The following is an 8,150-nucleotide window of genomic DNA, read 5'->3' on the forward strand; positions in this document are numbered from 1 at the left end:
GAGATGACAACTGACAAAACAACTGATTTTTTGCACACTGTACCAGAATTTACAGATTATAATTATTCTGAAGTTTATAATTGTATTACAGGATATACCAACTGTTTGAATTAAATTAACCAGTTTTTCTAAAAAGAAAAGTTAAAATCTGGTCTCTCACACAACCAGAATATCTCTTCAAACAAATAAAATGAAGTATACAAACCATGAAAAGTCCAAACCAGATATACCACTTGACTTCTAGAAGTAGTTGCTTGCCTCTCATAAATTCAGGTATTAGAACAGCACTAGATGCAAACCTTCCTAGTGGTTTACACAATTACATTAGACAACAGTAGAATACTGACAACCAGATATTGAGTGCTCAGTCACTTGATCTTGAAGAGTATGGTTAAGTGCTTAGAGACAGACTAACCAAAGCACCCTGTACCAAGTCTGTGTGCAGTCTAGGTATATTGTAGAGGTGCACCAATATATCAGTCCATATTGGACTGACACTGATAAAAGGAAAAATAGACATGATCAGCAATTGCAGCTTTTTTGACTGGTGTAGCCAATATCACCGATAAATGCTGCGTGCGTGCACCCAGCCAGAGCGCACATGCAGCCAGGAGAGCAGCATCCCGCCAGTAAGTCTGTTGGGGAAAGAGGCAGATTGAGGCCCCCATGGGGAAGGAAGGAATGGGGCTGGGGCAGGACAGAGCCATGGGCAACTTGTCCAGGGGACCTGTGAGGGCATGGGGGGAAAGCTCCTGGCCGGCGTGTGCCCCCATCAGGGAAGGTGGGACATCATGTACCCTCTGCATTTGTGCATGGGGAGAGGGCAGGCTGCCTGCTGAGAGCTCGGGGCCAGGGACAGCGCTGGCCTCTTCCCAACAGGGGGGCTGGGCCAGGGCTGCACTCAGGGCAGGTGGCAGTGCAGGGTGGGGGGGCTCCAGGTGGGCTATGGTCACCCCAAAATTCTCCATAGCCCCCCAGAATCCCCCCCCTCCCAGCACTGCCGGCCGGTGCAGCCCTTGGCCCTGAGCCCACAGCAGGCAGCACACCTTCACCCCATGCACAAATCCAGGGGGCACATGCCCCCCATGCCTGCCCCCACACAGCGGCCACCCTGCCCTTCCCATGCCCCCTTGACAAGCTTCCCATGGCTCCGTCCCACGCCCTGCTCTCCCCAGCTGGGCTGCGCCTGCCCCTGCCCCACTTCCTCCCTCACCATGAGGCCTCAATCTGCCATCCCATGCCCCTTCCCCACCACAGACTTACCACCCCAGTGCTGCTCTCTAAGCTACTGGGCTGCATATTGGCTGTCGGATGGATATCAGCCATCGGTATTAGCCAAAAAAATCTTTATCAGTGTATCCCTAGTATATTGGAGTCCTAGGTTTTTAACTGGCTATGCCAGTGGTTCTCAGATGTCTTAGACTTAAGACATTCTTCAATAGATTTGAGGCACCCCTTGGAAAATGCCAGTTCTTATGTTTCGATTTTCTTTTCCTACAGAAAAGTAACAGCAATTCTTCCACTGCAGAGAACTCAAAATGACCACAACAGGTCAGAGTGTTTTAAACACCATGGATTCCTATTTGACATCTTTGACTCTTGTGAATCATGTGTCCACACATAACAATGCTAACCTTGCGTGGCACTCTGTGGCACCCCAGAATGGATCTCAAAGTACTCCACAGTGCTGAAGCACCATGGTTGAGAATCAATGTACTTTGAAAAAAAACTCATAGGTACTCTTAAATTATTTGTAATATAGGTCATACCACATTGCTTTCTTCTATAGTGAAAGCATGAGAATACAAACCCTAGGCTGATTTCCTAGTTCAGAGAGATTTTCCCTAAATTACCAGGGTATTTGTTAAAGGAAATCTCTATCCTGCCCTATTGTCTAGTGGTGTCATATTACATTGTCACTGCTACACACAGCAGATATAGCCTGGTACATTTCTGTTCAGCTACAGCTAAAAAATGAAAAATTATGATTCATATAAACACCACCTACAATGAAAGATATTTTATTAACTAGAATATGAGCAACCTATAAAGGAAAGGTCCAAGAACAGATATTAAAAAATGAGAAAATTCTATGAAAAACTGCAAAAGAGAGGTCATGTTGGAAATATTCTGTTTAACCCCAAACTTTAATGAAAATAATAAATCAGATTTTCAAATATATTTAGCTTCTATTTTGTCATTTTATGATATTTTTGACAAAATTAAGATGTAAAGCTCCTGCTAAACTAGTAATATTTGAATTGGCCTTAACCATGAGGTTACCACCATTGAGTCTTTGGCTAGGAACAGAAAACACATAAACCGGTATAAGTGATCATAAACCCGTTCAAATCTGCAACACAATAGAAGTTCAGTGCACATAAACCACTTTCAAAATGGCCAAAACCAGTTTAAGATAAACCTGGATGGATGTAGTATCAGACGTAAATAATTTAGGTTAAATTGGTTTATTGAACTTCTGTCCCAAGTTCCCTTCAGATTCAAGTTAACTCACAGTCCACCAGCATCCCAGGATGTTTTGCACCAATCCCTCGTCATGGGGTGGGCAGGCCAGCCTTGGCCCAAGCTGTCTGCTCAAGCTGAGCAGGGAGGCATGCACTAGTGCCCCCCGGCTTTTGAATGTCTGTTCACTAGCTTATTGGTTCAATCTATACAGCTCAGACTAACTTGCGAAGATTAAATCAATTCAGCTTCGGCCTTTTTGACTCCGTACTTAGTTTGACTCTGTACTTAGTGTACTCTGTATAAGTTTACAATTCTTAACTTTCGATATGAAAGTCAAAAGTACTCTCTCTATATAGGAATTTTACATTAAGTATTTAGAGGGAAAAAAATTGAATGATAAGGATAATAAGGTGATTTGAATATTCCAAGCCTGTTCAAAGGCTGTTTCACAGCTCAAACGTAAAGGAAACAATTCACTGTCTAAAACTTACTGGTATGATTAGACTAGAGCAGTGATTCCCAACCTGGGATACCTTGAGATTCTTTCAAGGGTGCTGTGGGATGCCATACAATGTGAGGTGCGTAAACATGATTCACAAGATAAATCCAAAAATATGAAACAGGATTCTAAATGTTGACAACATTCTGACCTGTGGTCTTTCTGACTTCTTTGCAACAGAAAAATGCACTAGTATTTTTCTGTAGTCAGAAAATAAGAGGAAACTAAGAGCTAGCATTTTCTGAGTGGTGCCTTGAGTCTAAACACATTGAGAACCACTGAGCTAAAGTCATATATTAAAAAACTGACCTTTAAAATTAAAGGGATTCCATTTAAGAGCAGGACAGTCCAACTGAAGATATCAAATAAAAAAAGAATTTATTAAAGACTAGTACAGCAACATGAGATTTCAGGATTTCATTTAAAGGGTAACTTTAAAAGACGGACCATGGGAATAAGGATCTGCCATGTAGATTACAGTCCACTGTTCTTAAAGTGCTTCTAAGAAACAAGCCAAAAACCTATCAGAGAAAATCCCTGTCAAGTTCAATATTGCAGTGAAAAATCAAACCTGTATTGGGTAAACCACTGGGAACAAGGAACATCCCCTTCAAAACTGCCAACCATAAAACCTTATTTTCCTCACCTTATCTGCCACTTCAGACAATTAATGAATACACCTACTCCCAGACAAATCCTTCTACTGGTCAGAATCAATAAGACTGATGATTAAATATCTGGCAGGTGGCTGGGAAATCATTCTCTCCTGATTCTCACAATGGGCAAGCCCCCCAGAACAGATTCCTCCATTTCAGCTGGCCAAATCCTCAACTTCAGAAGTAGTCTTTTTTTTTAGGCTGTTTTATTGGCAAGGGTTAACAATGGGAACACAAGCAGTCACTTCAGGAAGAACATGCAAAGGATGACATTTACATATCTGTAGCTAAGCTGTCTGTTGCTTCTGTAACTCTTTCAACTCTGCCAATGCTTCCAACTTCATCCACCCATCGAGTAGGTTCTCCTTCACCCTTTATTTTGTTCCCCTATAGCCCTATATGCAAAGTACAATTTCCTTAATTTCAGCTACATAATCCCTATTCTACTCTTAAGTCTTTCTTAAAAGATCTTCTGCCATGTTACCTATAATGATCCAGACTGACTTTTACCTAAACTGCAATTGCCTATTATTACCTCCTTCTTCACACCTGTGTCTATTTATTCCTGTTTATAACTTTGTCCTTAGACTGTAAAATTCTAAGAGTAGGAAATGTCTACCTTATGTCCTTAGACATCTGAGTGCATGCTACCACAAATAAATAAATTCCTACAAGCATACAAATATGTAGTATTTCTTACCAGCATGCTTTACCAATGCATTGTATCTATGCATTACATGCTAGATTTCTATAGTTATCAGGCACCTTAGTTAATAAGATGAAACACAACATTCTACACAGAAGGAAAAAAGCATGTGAGAAGTTCCTTTTAAGTCAATTTTCTCATGTAGATATACATTTCATTATTAAGTTCGGCCAGAGGGCCAGACTTTCCATTTAAAAAAAAAAAAATTAACAGCAATAAAAAAAAAGAATCGCGTTTAAAAAAACCCGACCAAGAATTCTGCAAGTTAAGTACTGAAAAGGCAAATCAACTAAAAAAAAAAAAAATAATAATAATTGAAAGAGATGCTACACAGAATTCTGATTCTGAGTACAAAATGAACCTTCATAGAAAGTATAATTTTTAAATGCAACTATTTAACTGATGGCACAATGGAAGTTATCAATATATGAAGACCTCAAAGAATTCTATGCTGAGTGATGTCAGACTTGGGACAAAGTCCTAGAAATATATGGCAGGTAGGGGCAAGCAAGGCTTCAAGGCAGAAGAGTAAAATATGTGGGATCATTGACTTGACCCGAAAAGTAATCTCCTTGGGCAGTTAGTCTCCATTTATACTTCTCAATGCACTCCAGCCACTTCTTCCTGACTGCCTGGACACCAGCTGGATGGCATCAAGAGCACAAGCTAAACAATTACCTGGGGACTTTTGCTCTGTACAGCACTATTCACAGGATGAAACATGTTCATTGCAAGCAGTCTTATTTAGCTGCTAAATTCTAACAAATCTCTAGCAGCAAGCATGAGCTGAGATTTTTCAGAGGCTTATTACTTAGGCAGATTTAGATGGATTTTCAGATGCAATGAAAAAATCACATCCCTGACATCAAACTGACTACTCAGCCAAATGTGAAGGCTGTACTACAAAAGATGGATGCTCCAGAGCAGTGGTTCTCAACTTTTTTGTACCAGGACCCATTTGTAAACATTAATGGTCAGTCCCAACCCAATGCCCCCACCCCCATCCCCCGCAGTGTGTGGGGCGGGCGGGGGGCGGGGAAGGAAAGGGAGTGTCCCCAAGCAGTCCCTTGCAGGCTGGACCTCTGACAGCCTGCAAGGGAAAAGCCACAGTTTCCCAGATTTTTCTCCTGTAAAGGAGAATCCATTTTTAAAGTTTGTTTGCAGCCCTTTCATATTTTTGAGTTGCGACACATGGATTGAGAAACACTGCTCTAGAGTATCCCATGAAAACATGAGTTTTTGTGTGTTTTTTTTAGAACAGCCCATTCATTTCTTTCCTGAAGTCAAAACTGTTTGTTCTAAAATCTTCCTGACTCAGTCAGCCTGAGACAAAAAAAAATCTGAAGCAAAAAGATTCAAATTAAAATTTGGTAAAGTTTTAAGCAACTGGAACAGGATCTAATAATAGTAACATACCTTGACTATAAAACATTGCTTTCTCCATTGTTCATAATAAATACAGCTAGCTTTATTACTAGGGACCTACAAATTTGCGATTTTGCGGATTCCGCGAAATCCAGGCAATACCTACAAAAATGCAAAGGCTAGGTGAACAACTGTTCACCAGGGCACCCTTGAGGAAAACTAGGAGTAATGGTCACTAACTCCTGTAAGACCATTTCAGGCTCAATATTAGGAAAAACTGCTTCACAACTAGGGTGTCCACCCTGTGGAATAGGCTCCCACCAGAGGTGGGGCAATTGCCTACCCTGGAAATCTTCAAGAGGAGACTGGACGGCCACCTTGCTGGGGTCTCCTGACCCCAGTTGTCTTTCCTGCTTGGTGCAGGGGGCTGGACCTGATGATCTTCCAAGGTCTTTTCCAGCCTTACAACCTATGAATCTATGAAATCCACAGGGGAAAAAAAAATTACTGAGAGCTGCAGCAGCTCTCCAGGATGGGAAAGGGGCGAATGGGGAGGGCAGTCCCAGGAAGGGCTCCCAGCAAGATGGCTGCTGCTCCTGTCTCTCACCACTGATTGGCTGCTAGGGATGTCTGTCATGTAGCCTTGTCCCTCTTCACCAATCAGCAGCAAGGGGCTGAGCCACATGACAGACAACCCATCAGCAACAAGTGGCAGGGCCATCCAGTCCCCTCAGCCAGAGGCGTGGGGAGGGCCTGCTGCACTCTGCCTGCAAAACAGCTGCCCAGGCCCACATTCTGCCTATGAAATCAGGGTGCAATCCCCATGAATTATGTAGGTCTCTATTTATTGCAGATATTAAACAAGAATTTAAATGCAAGTACAAATTAAAAATACTTTTTATTTGAAGAACCCCAAAAAGACAAAACACATTTCAGGACTCAATCAACTGGCCAAACTTTAGCTCTTCTGCTCTTTCTGACCTACCATCTGGCTTCATCTGAAATTCCCACCATTCCAAACTCAACATGAAACAGGCATCTCACAAACCTGCTGCATTCTCTCACTCTTCTAAGACTGACCAATTAGAGACAGTGGATTTATCTTTGCTGCACAGTTAACTCAGACAACTGAGTCCCAAGTCTGAGCCCGAGGTTAGCTTACCCCAGATCAAAGTATCTCCACATAAAAACATTAACCTTTGTTATAATGTGGTCAGTTTCTGCACTCACTCATGTGTCTAAAGATTATGAAATGCTACAATCAATTGTGTTTTTCCATCAGGAAGAACTGAGAGTAGGACACTGGAAAACTCAGCACTGCAGTGGTTTCACCTAAGTCTTCTCTGCAAAGGGAACTTCCCACCTGAGTGAAAGCTAAGCTCAGGGTCTACAACTACAAGCTAAACTACACCTTTTAGACAGCTAGCTTTGATTTACATCTCCAATGCTGGGTAGTAGTTTTGTTTCCCCTGTGTGGTATCGTCAAGCTCTCTCTGTAATGAAGTCATACCTTGCAAGGGTCACAAAAATCCAGCTGTGCTTCATTATCCTTAATTATGCTACCTCAGTATGAGGACTCATAAAATACATGAACAGTCCTCTCAATGTGTGTAATTCATTAACTTCTTAGCAAGCATCGAAAAAGTTCAGAATGTCACTGCATCATAGGGTTTTTAAAAGTTTAGATTACCCAGATAAAGAAATTAAATGTTTCAGATGCTAACAGTTGAAGAATAAGGCAATTAAGAGGGAATCAAAGTTGCCAAGACATTCTCATATATCTGTGAGGTGGGGGGTTGGGTTAAAAAAAAAAATGTTTTTATGGTAATTGCAGTACACTGGTTTAACTGGAAAAATCTTTCTTGAAAACTAAACTAAAGGTAACTAATTAACAGTATATCAAGTCCCAAAATAAAATAAACCAATTTTTAAAGAGTTATTTGCATTTATTGTCTAGTGTGCGGCCTGAAAATCATTAAAACTTACCTTTTGATACAGAGAGTCTACGTTTCTATTGCCATATTTAAATGAATCAAAATTACAATTACAGTATATCCTGAAGTGTTTGTTATAGTAAAAAAACACCATGTATCAAGATGGGACAAAGAGGAACAGGTGGGACAAATGGAGGCTACCTTGATACAAAATTAATGAAAAGTGCCATATTTACTTGATTTCAAGACTAGCTTTCCCCTACCCCATTTAACATGGGAAAATCCCTCACTTTGGAATCAAGTACAAGGTGGGAAGGCACAGAGCAGCTGCTAACAGCCTTCTCTGCCCCCCTCCCCCGCTTACCTTTGCTCCAGCACCACAGGCTCCATCAGTGCAAGGGTAAGTAGGGGTTGAGGGAAGAAACAGGCACAAGCGGCAGGACAGGAGTCAAGTTGCTTGATCCTCCCTATCTACCTCCCTGCTTCTCCCCTCCACTAGCTGTCTGTCCCCCTGCCACTGCTTT

General features: G+C 41.6%; 1 protein-coding gene across 1 annotated transcript in view; it reads right to left on the reverse strand.

The window, feature by feature from the left end:
- TDRP (testis development related protein) overlaps positions 1-8,150 on the reverse strand; it is a 53,650-nt gene that overhangs the window by 16,027 nt on the left and 29,473 nt on the right. The window lies entirely within an intron of this gene.

Source organism: Alligator sinensis, unplaced genomic scaffold (assembly GCF_000455745.1).
Source record: "Alligator sinensis unplaced genomic scaffold, ASM45574v1 scaffold244_2, whole genome shotgun sequence".
Lineage (NCBI taxonomy): Eukaryota > Metazoa > Chordata > Crocodylia > Alligatoridae > Alligator > Alligator sinensis.